This window comes from Musca domestica, unplaced genomic scaffold (genome assembly GCF_030504385.1).
Source record: "Musca domestica strain aabys unplaced genomic scaffold, Musca_domestica.polishedcontigs.V.1.1 9, whole genome shotgun sequence".
Taxonomy (NCBI): domain Eukaryota; kingdom Metazoa; phylum Arthropoda; class Insecta; order Diptera; family Muscidae; genus Musca; species Musca domestica.
In genome coordinates, this window is record NW_026712435.1 from 8,022,384 (window position 1) to 8,034,406 (window position 12,023).

Consider the following 12,023-nt stretch of genomic DNA (forward strand, 5'->3'; position numbering starts at 1 on the left):
GAGGTTATTAAAAGTTCGGCCTGTATAACTTAATCTCATTTTACTTGTTATACCCTCCACCATTCTATTAACTTTGTCATTCCGTTTGTAAATCCTCGAAATACTCATAATCGACTGCAACCAACTTCAGACTGCTGTCATTTCTAAGCCACTCGTCCGACAGCTGTTATAATTATTCCAGTGACAGCTCGTTATATTGTTTACAAGCGTACAAAAGCATTTTGGTGAGAATTTTCCAGAAAAAAAGTTATTAGTGATGGAATTCAAGCGTGATAGTGTGATTTTTTTTATATTTGACTGCAAAACCACAAGAGCACTCCAGCATAAAAATGTGAATAAATCTTTTGTGTCTCGTACCATCGCTCGTTACCGTATCCCGACGTCAAGGAAGTGGACGGAAGAAAACAGCAACATCAGGAGAAATGGTTCGAAAAGTAAAGAAGCGACTTAATCGAAACCCGCGTCGCAGTGGCCGAAAAATGGCTGGTGAGCTGAACATATCGCAATATTCCATTCGGCAAATATTGAAAAACGAGCTCGGGGTAAAGCCATTGAAATCCCAAAAAGAGCAAGAACTTACACCGCAACAGAAAGAAAATAGACTCAAAAGAGTAAAAGAGTTGCTTCCTTGGCCGAAAGTGGTGAACTGCCGAATTTGGCTTTTTCCGATGAGGAAACATTCGTTGTCCAGCAGTTTGTTAACAAACAAAATGATCATGTTAATTTGCTAAAGAGGTCAGCTGAAAATGTGCACCTTCAGTTGGCAACCATAACTCTAAAAATCTAATAACTAACCGCCATAACAGCCGATGGTCGCTCCCCGCTCGTATTAATCGACTGTGGCATCGGAATAAATGCCGAATATTATCGCAAAAATATTCTGGAGGGTGTATTAAAGTCTTGGGCACGCAAAGAATGGTTACAAAATGAGATTCCTCGCTTCATTTCCAACGTCCAATGGCCACCAAAATCTACGGATACCAATCCGTTGGATTATTGCGTCTGGAGTATTTTGGAAAGCAATGTTGGCACTAAAAATACCAAAGTGTCGATTACCTCAAGCGAGCGTTTCGCCGATAATGGACCAAAATTCTGGAGAGCAACATTCGGGCAGCATGTAACGGTTTGATTGGCCGTTTGAAAGCCATAATTCGTTCCAAAGGTAAACAATTCGAACAAATCTAAACTTATTCTAGAATTTGGGAGCTTCAAATATGAAATTTGATACAATTTCGGATAATAGTGTCGCTTAATCATCAAAATATCGAATATATATAGGTGCCGTTATATAGGGCCTTTGCGAAACCCTGGGTCTGCATAGACAATTTTCTGTCACAGGGCTTAGCACCCATTACAAATTTACAATACCAAACTTGAAACAATTCCGGTGGATAATGTTGCTAAAATCGTCAGAATATCGAATATAGGCTGGTTCAGTTATATGGGGACTATGCCAAAACTACACAGTTCTTTGCAATGATGTTTCTTACTTATCGGGTACACATGCTGCCAATTTACAGAAAACTCGGGCTAAAATTGCATTAGTCTCTATTACAGAGAGTAAGTTATTTTTCGAAACGCAACTGACAACTTACAATATTTCCAATTATGAATTACGAATTGTACCATATGAATGTGTCAATTTGGAGAGCGAATAACGTAATTCAAATTGCAATGACAACTTGGTATTATGCCGAATGTATATATCTGCCGCAAGCCGATTGATACTTCCAAACTTGATTCTTCTTAAAAAGTTGATGATAATTTTCCTTTATATAAATTTTCTAATTGTATATCCTGGCTAGAAACAAATTTCGATTATTATAGAGCTTTATCACAAAGTTCGGCAGAATTGCCAAGAAGAAGAAAAAACATCAACAAAGATATTCTACTTCATATTATGGCATAAAAGACCTATCCAGGGGGATGATGAAATTAAAACGTTGAACCACTTTCCATTTCTAGATAAGAGCAAATATTTTTCCTAGGTTAACGCATTTCCTACCTCAAGCATTTCTGTTGTGCCTTTTGCCATTTATTGGTGTTGCGCAGTGTTCGTCTTCCTCACCCTGCAAAAGTGTTGCTCTCAGAGAGCTTTTTAAGAGCTTTCTTACTGCAAATTTACATAGGCTAACGTAAAGAAAGCTCCTACAGCACATTGAAAAATGAGTGTAAGCTTTTGCAGCTATTGTTCAGTCACTTACACAGTTTTTACACCCTCATATGGCTAGAGAGGGTATGTACCATTTGATACGGCCTAGTGCCTAGTCGAAATAACTGTTTCAGACCCAGGGTCTCTTTGGACCAAATCCGTTTCAGGACATTTGGAGTCGATCTAGCGATGTCCGTCCGTCCGTGCGTCCGTCCGTCTGGATAGTGTGCACGATAACTCTCGAAGGGAGTATCCGATTTGGTCCAAACTTGGTACATCGTAATATTTTTGTCAAGCTTAGATCGGGTTTGGAGATGGGCAATATCGGGACACTCCTTCTGGTACCTCCCCCACAAAATTTTCATAGAAAATAATTACCGCATAGTAAGAGAGTTTTTGTGCAAACTTTGCAAATCGTGATATTTGCGTTTCCGTAAGATTGGGTGCGAGAATGGACAAGATCGGACTACTCCTTCTATTACCTCCCCCACAAAAGGTCCCAATTTGGAATAACTAAAACGCTCATAAAATGCGAAGTATAATGCAGACGCTCTTAAAATTTCACACATTCCAATATTTTTACCATTATAGAATCGGGTGTGAGGATGGAGTATAGCGGAACACTCCTTCTGGTATCTCCCCCACAAAGGATCAAAATTTTGAATAATCAAACGCTTATAAAATGCGAAATAAGCATACGGCTATTTTAAAACTTCGCACGTCCCAATATTTCTACCAAAACAAGATATGATATGAAGGTAGGATATATTGGACCACTCCTTTGAATATCTTCCCCACAAAAGGTCAACATCTGAATGTTTCCATAAACACAGGATCTGTTATAACAAGTGAAAAGCGAAAATTTCCAAAAATATAACTTTAGCCAAAAATTCTGTTAACATAACACAAGATATAGACGTTATATTAGGGCCTGCACGACGTTTGTCATCAGCCATTACCATATTCAAATTCGAAACTTGAAATAAACGGTGAATAATGTAGCCAAAATCATCAAATTCCGTTATATCGGAGCTATGCGAAGACCCTGACCTATATAGACAATTTTCTATCACATACTGTAGCTTCTATTACTAACTTTAAATACGACATTTCAAACAATTTCGGTGAGTATTTTACCTAAAATCATCAAAATACCGAATATAGGGAGGTACTGATATATGGGGCCTATACGAAGGCGTGGACCTGCATAGAATATTTTCTGTTACAGACTGTAGTTCTCATTACAAACTCTAAATGCGTAATTTGAAACTACTACGGTGAATAATGACGCTAAGATCATCAAAATACCGAATATTGGGAGGTACCGTTATATAAGGGGCTATACGAAGGCGTGGACCTGCATACACAATTTTCTGCCTTAGGCTACAGTATTCATTACGAACTTCAAACACGAAATTTGAAACAATTCCGGCGAATAATGTCGCTAAAATCATCAAAATACCGAATATCGGGAGGTATCATTTATGAACTCGGGAGATACCATTTACGAACTTAACCTGCCTACTGACAAAATAAACATGTGTGCAAAATTTTAGACTTCTATCTCAATTCGTTCGAAAGATATCGTGATTACAACAGACGGACAGACAGACAGTCGGACATGGCTAAATCGTCTTAGAATTTTACGCTGATCAAGAATATATACACTTTGTTGGGTCTGACATGAGTATTTCGAGGAGTTAGAAACGGAAAGACAAAATTAATGTACCCTCCATAGTATGGTGGAGTGTATAAAAACGGTAGGGATCGGACCATTCCTTTTGGTACCTCCTCTAAAAAGGGTTAACGTTTTGAATAACCAAAACGTTTATACAATCCGAAATAAGCAACAGGTTCTCTTTATATTGCACACATTCCATTTTAGCACCAGATCTTGAGTTTATAAAAACATTGGGATGTGTGAAATTTTTAAAACAATCGGATTCTTACATCACATTTTATAAGCGTTGTAATTATTCAAAATTTTGACCCTTTGTGGAAGATGTACTTGATGGAGTGAACCGATATTGTCCACCTGACCAAGAAGTGACGCAAATATTAGGATTTGCAAAGTTGGAGAAAAATCGGATTATTCCTTCTCTTTCTGTGCAATAAATTATTTTCTTTGAAAATTGTTTGTGGCATGTACCAGAAGGAGTGGACCGGTTTTGCCTATCTCCTAACTCGATCTAAGTTTGACAAAAATATTACGATGTACCAAGTTTGTCGTGCGCACCAAGAGTTATCGTGCACACCAGCCAGACAGACGGATGGACGGACGGACATCGCTAGATCGACTCCAAATGTCCTGAAACGGATTTGGTCCAAAGAGTCCTAGAGTCTAAAACCGTTATTTCGACAACGCACGTTTTGACCGTATCAAATGATATATACCCTCTCTAGCCATATGGCTGAGGGTATAAATATATATACCTTTGTTTAATAAGACAACTTTTAATCCTATTGAAAGTGCTACAATTTATTGTGTTACACTTAGGAGGGAGAAACTTGAGATTGATTTTAATACGATTTTAATAAAATGAATTATTCTGTTATCATCTCTTGTATTGGCCAAAATACAGATGACAAATTTGGCAAATTAATTGAGGATCAAGGTATATATATGTTTTTAAAGAAACTGCTTTGAATGCAACACCTAAAAATTTTACAAATACAACTTACTCTCAATAAGTTTTTTAGAAGCCTATACTGATTTTGAAAATATCCCTGAAAGCATGTATTGATATCTAACTGCTTGGTGCAATATAAAAATGAATTAACTTTGGTTCGTCTTATTTATGACGAAACGAATTCTATAACTCTTTTGTAAGTAGAAGATCTCGAAACTTCAATCACAGCTTTTCTTGCAAATGATTGATATGTTTCTTCATTCTTGGAATGTCAGGATTTTCTTACTGAAATATGAATATGGGAAACCTGGTAAATGTCAGGATTTACTTACTGAAATATAAATGAAGGGGAAACCTGGTAAACTTCTTCTACGTTTCTTCTGAATTTTATTTTTTCTTAAAATCATTAATTTTGAAAATATTTTAATTTTATTAATTTTCTCTTTAAATGTATCTCATTCAGAAAATCGCAAAAAGATAAATCAACTTTTAATGGAACGTATTTCGAAGTTTAACTAAAATTCCAAGTAAACTTTACAATTTCTTCGTATGAAAATAGAGTGGAATTTTTAAATTCTGCCTTTAAACTTGTTCCTTATTTTGAAGAGCGAAGTTTTACAGCAAACTGCTGCTGTATGTGTATGTGTCTTTTGTTTTTAATTTGATTTTGGAAAACATTCACACAATAACGTTTAAATTTCAAAATAATTCAGGTAGGAAAACTTTTTGGGATAAAAGGACATTTTCCCAACAGCCAACAAACAACTGCGCATGTCTGATCTGTGCAATCTTTTTTTTTTGAACTTTTTTCCACAATCGTTAGAGCTTTCACCTCCAGTGACATCAGTCAGAGCGGCAAAGAGGAGAGAGCGAGTACGCCGAGTAATGCCACTGGCACAAAGTTTCAAACATTTTCCGAATTTTCAAAGCAACACAACACTCGAAAAATACAAAACAGATATTCTCAACGGAAAATTCATTCAGAATTTTTTGTTGTCTCTTGTTAATTTGTTTATCGCGTAGCCTTTGTGGCTGCTGGCGCCGTTGCTCGACGTCGGCGTCTCCGTTTGTGGCCTAGTTGTTGTTGTTATTGGCCATCTTTGTTTGGTGTGAGTGAGATTGGGCAACTTCGAAATCAGCAACAACAGAAAAATTCTTGTATACGGTTTTCAACGGTCACACCGAACTGCACGCAGCGAGTCGAACGCGGAAACAAGTGGAAAATCGTGAGGAAAACAACAAAATCGCGTTTAGTGAAAATATTTTCCAAAAAAAAAGTAAATTTACACAACAAATCTTGTGTTTTTATTTCGAGTGAAAGAAATTCATACAAAAAGAAGTGAAATTTCCCAATCACAGCAGCAGCAACAACACAACAATAATAATAGGAAAACGCTAAACCCCAGTTAGTTCAATACGACGACACACGGTGAGTAATGTCATGGCGAAAGAAATGCCTCAGGATCGCTGTGAAAATGTGCAATTGAAAAATATTTCATTCAATGTGGACGGACGCTTTTCTTTGTTTAATCGGAAATGCCACTGTCAATATGTCAAATACATACATACAAACATACATACATGCAAAGAAAGATACATGTATTAAATCATGGGGCTTATATTTCACGGGGAAAGCGAAATAACTTCCAGTTTTTGAGGGAATTTTCATATTTTATTTTGCAAATAATGATGTCAAAATTCAATATCTATATGCCGACATGTGTATGTAGGTGAATATGCTGAATTGTTTACAACAATTGTTTGTTTTTATTGTCATGGAATTTTGTAAACTTTCGTAGCCATAAATATTTTCTGTGGATACAGAAAGCACCTACATACCTACATAATTGAGAAAAGTGTTACACGCCAGATGAACGTCAATGGGTGAGTGTGTGTGTATAGGTATTGCAAACTTATCATCGTCGTCATCCTTGTCCGTGTCTTGCGTACACGTGAGTGTGTTGGTGTGTGTGTGTGACAGTGAGTCAATGTGTGGAAAATAAGTGTGTCAGTAGATACAAAAACAACGATGACGACAAAACGAAAAGCAAAACATCAGAGGTGAAGGAAAATGAGAAAAGGATAAATATGAGCAGCAACATCATCGGAATGTCGGAATGTTCGCTTCTGTTGGCTGTGGACGAGTTGCGTAAATAAACGTTGTAACAACAATTTCTATTTTGAACTTTTCGAAAGCCAATGAACAACTTTGGTCTAATTACTATTTGTTAAAGCTATGTGAACAGGCTGCGAACCATGTGGATACATACAAAAGGACCCAGCTCAATTGCATATCCCACGATATTGCTTAAAGCTGTCTCTGCATGAAAAGTGATTTAATAGATTTCTAAGATATCTTTCATTTGTAAAAATGAGACAAAGATGCAATGTCATTTCATTGGCATTAGTCTACGTTTACATTGAAATCCATATCATGATATCACTCATCACAGCAATGGATCTGGATACATGGCCATAGATCCGATTTCTGTATATGATGATATTGACGTCGTGAAAAGTGTCGGCGATTTCCGGTTCGGAAACACACATATGTACACACATACATGGACGTGTAAAGTGATTCAGCAATATCCAGTTATGAAACATAGATATATTTGTTGGGGGAAACAAAACCTTTTCGTATTCAAAAATTTTCCATGGTAGGGCATGGAAAACCCTGGAATATAAATATATAAGTACTGTAATATATATATATATATAATAGTACTGTAATATCAAAGAAAATACAAAGTTTTAGTGTGTGTGTACAGGGTGAGATAAAAAACTGAAACAAATTCGAACGCCATAATTCGTACATTTTTTTTTTTAATTTTATTGAATAAAAGCAAAAAATGTCGGAAATAGCATCAAATTTTAGAATAAGTTTAGATTTGTTCGAATTGGTCACATTTGGCAGGAATTATGGCCTTCAAACGGCCAATTAAACCGTCACACGCCGCCCGAATGTTGTTCTGCGGTATTTTGGCCCATTCCCGGCGAAGCGCTTGCTTGAGGTGATCGACACTTTGGTGTTTTTTAGTACCAACCTTGCGTTCCAAAATACTCCAGACACAATAGTCCAACGGATTGGTATCCGGAGATTTTGGTGGCCATTTTGCGCTGGGAATGAAGCGAACAACCTAATTTTGTAACCATTCTTAGGTGGCGCGTGCTGAGTGCAATGGTGCTGAGTCCTGTTGGTATGTCCAAGGTCTGCGGCCAAAATGTTTGCGTGCCCAAGAATTTAATACTCATTTTTCAATATTTGACGAATGGATTATTGCGATATGTTCAGCTAACGAGCCATTTTTCGGCCACTGCGACGCGGGTTTCGATCAAGTCGCTTCTTTACTTTACGAACCATTTCTGCTGATGTTTCTGTTTTCTTCCGTCCACTTCCTTGACGTCGGGCTACGCTACCTGTATCACGGTAACGAGCGATGGTACGAGACACAAACGATTCATTCACATTTAAATGCTGGAGTGCTCTAACGATAGCCACTTGTGGTTTTCCAGCCAAATATAAAGAAATCTCACAATCACGCTTGAATTCCATCACGAATAACTTTTTTTTTGTGGAAAATTCTCACCAAAATGCTTTTGTACGCTTGTAAATAATATAATTAGCTGTCACTGGAATAATTTTAACAGCTGTCGGACGAGTGGCTTTGAGATGACAGTAGTCTGAAGTTGGTTGCAGTTTTTTCATCTCATCCTGTATGTTATGTTTTGAATAATAAACAAAATTGTTTTTGCATTTTTAATATTCTGTTGGAATAATTTTTCCGTTTTGGGTTAAAAAATTGCAATCCTATTAGGAACTCAATATTGTGAAAAATCTGTGACGTTTAATTTAATTGTCTCATAAATAAAAACAATAGGAATGGGCCATCTAAAGTTATTTTATTTTGAAAAAAGTAGACTTAACTAAAAAAATTAAATCCAGAAGCTGACAGTTTGTTGCCATCTAATGTGATTCACTAATTTGAGTCATTAAAGTGAATTTAACACGAAATCTATCGGATGTAAATAATACAAACCAATATCATTCAATTTGAGGTCAATTTTTTGTTGTTTTGCTCAATTTTATGGATGTTTCGCTTTTCGTTTAGAATCAAAACTAAAACAAATACAATTTGACAACAACAATGAGACATTTGTTATTGTAAGTAATGCTAGTGTCTCTCATTTAACTAATAATAATTGAAGGAGGAACATCCCTTTTAGCGGGCTACCTTAAATTCGACGTTCAGCCTCCGTATAATGGGTAAAACGTATTACCCAAATTGATAATTTTTTTAATTCGCCAATTCTAAGACATTCCAATTACAAACATTCACATTTTTTGTATTGTTCGTAAAAATTTGTAATATACAATATAAGAAAATTGACTTATATTATCGATTCCATTCACTTAAAATGAGTCGGAGCCCTTGTAGAAAGCTTTTACATCAACTTGAAATGCTGAATCATAGTCAAACTGGTTTGAAAATCCGTTGACGAGACTTTGCCTGAATAGAAATCTTAGACAGAATCACCAAATAACATAAGTATTTTTATTATCTAATGATACTTTAGCAGCGAAATGGCTGAATTTACGAGCTCATGAAAAATTTCAGAATTGTCGTCCTATATTTCCCCTCTTTAGGACATCTAACATAAGAATATTGGTACCAGGAGTTATTTTTGGGAGTTACATTTGGAGACTTGTTCTTTGCGTACAAAAATAATGATTAATTTCAGCAGCCTAATAAAAACATAAACGCGAAACTTTTTCAAAATTATTGTTATAAAACGAATACCAAATAACTTTTCGGGGGCAAAATCATGGCTTAGATTAATTATACTACGCTTTTAATCCATATTAACAACCACAATCCCATGTAAATTTTCGTTAAGACTGGAACCTAATTACTTAAGAAAGTGATTATAAATTAGCAAAATGAAGGACCCGCGAACTGCACAGAGTGCGATCGACAATGATAAGTCCAGTCAAAATGCATACATATGTATATGTGTCTAAAGAGAAATTGACAATTATATGCCTCGATAAAAACAAATGTTAGGATCCACAACTTTTATCAACTTTATTTTCAATGCATTACCAGGCTTTTAACTAAATCCGAATTCTAATACCCCACCCTTTCGGGGGTTTTTCAAACATTGAACTGAAGGAATTTCCCGAAGTTGGCGATAGGTATGTTGATGTGAATGGATAAAACCTTTGTCTATTCCATCGTTGTTGACCATGTTTTTTTTTTGTTTGCTCTCGGCTACACCAACGTACATACATGTACGTGTGCACAACAAATTTGGCAGCATAACATTTGCTTGCCTTCTTCCGTATTCTTTTATTTTTTGTTATTGGCGTACTTTTTTCACATCTGCTCCTAGTACAACTTTTGCAATATGCTATGGGGGAGCTGTCAAAAATCACCCACCCTCGCACCCACACACATCACCAAACATGTTGTGTGAGTTCGATCGTAAGGGAAGGAAGCTTTCGGGCAGGCCCATTATGTTGTTGTTGCTGCTTTTTCTTCGCTTTTCGTTTTTGTTTTGTTCCACTTTATGTTTGTTGTTATGTTCTCATTTGTTCGACGCTAGCATTTGTAACCACCATCTATGTTGGCTGTTTGGAGAATCACTCTGCCGGCGTCGCTGCCCATTCTTTTTCTCTGTTGCTCCAGTAAAGAACTCTTTAATGTGCGATAGTACCTTTCAGGGGTGGTTTTTTCATTGTTACATTTGTTGTGTTCCATTTGATTTTATAATTTATCGCCATTTCTGTGTCAGTGGTGTGTTTGTTTGCCATGAATGGGTGACACGAAATGTGTTGCGTTAGGGCGGCGGGAACTGGGTGAACAGATGTGTGCAGCAGCAGACAGACTTTAGTGCTTGAACTTGAATTGTCTCCATCGAACTTGTCGCTAATCTATAGGAACATAAACTCACACACACACACACATGCTCACAAGATCCAATGAACTGGAATTGTAATTTGTGTATTGTTCGTATGAGTAATACGGAGTTATTGTGCTACCAGTGATAATCATACGCACCGTCGTAAAACTGTTAAACTTTCGTTTCGTTATTTGCAATTATTGAAATTGAATATTTAGCAGACATTTACAATTTAATGACAGACATTTACGATTGTTAAATACCGCTAGCAGGACACCAATTACGATTTATATACAACTAGCTGGCCCTGTCCGCGTTGCCGGCCCGTAGTTTTTGTCTATTATGCATATTTGTCAATTCATAATTATTCAAAGATATGAATGTTATAAATGTTCACGTACTGGTCGATTAGTTTTTAATTTTTAGTCAAATGAGCAGTAATTTGGAATTTACTGTACTTTGTACACCTCATAATTAAGGGCTATTTGATTTAAGAATAGCCAAAGTTAATTACTTTTTTAAACCCATTAGCACCTCAGATTGTGCATTAGAGTCCTCATAAGTCCCCCTAACCATGTCAGTCTGTTTTTCCGCCAAAAGGTGGACTTGAGGGTGTACTATTACATGGTAATTGTAAAATTTGTAGATATGTTGAAATTTTTGTGTAAGATTTTCACCCGCAAATACACATTTGTAGCTAAATCCTTTGAAATATGGTAAAATGCGAAACATCGACCTACATTGCAAACTTTCTTCACACCTTATAATCCAAGATGACAAATACAGGCCAAATCGAAAATATATCAGAACAACATAGCATGTCAAACTGAAAAAAATCACGTGATTTAAATAAGTAAAAATAGTTTTATCCACCACATAATTGAGGTCAGACTGATTTCAGAATAGTCAAATATAATTACTATTTTACACCCATTACCGTAATATGGGAACTAATTTTATTTGTCACTTAAATTGTAAATTGGAGACCCCATAAAGTCCATATTTTTCATCATAGTATAATTCAATGACGATTTTGGGGGTTACAAATTCAATAGAATACAAATTTTTCTTTTCTGACCACACATTAGATGTGAAAGTGGACTTAGGGATACTCCAATGTGGGGACTTTACATGAATAATTTTCCATGTGGCAATTATCTGTACCCCAGGGTAGCATAAATACATTATTTTAGTGGTCAAGACCAATATGGGCCCTACTCCGAAAATGTTATCCGAAGAGGTTCTCTACCCCCTTAGAAACAAAGATGCCAAATAAGGACAAAAATAGAAGAAAGTGGCGAAGACTCCAAAAATAGCTTAAATCATACGATGGTTAT

At 36.2% G+C, this 12,023-nt stretch overlaps 1 protein-coding gene across 1 annotated transcript in view; it reads left to right on the plus strand.

Moving 5' to 3' along the window:
* The first annotated feature begins 5,663 nt into the window (after positions 1–5,663).
* LOC101897225 (uncharacterized) overlaps positions 5,664–12,023 on the plus strand; it is a 44,237-nt gene continuing 37,877 nt past the window's right edge. Inside the window, exon 1 of the mRNA XM_005183181.4 lies at positions 5,664–6,211. The gene's annotated coding sequence lies outside the window, so the exon portion shown is untranslated. The remainder of the gene's footprint in view (positions 6,212–12,023) is intronic.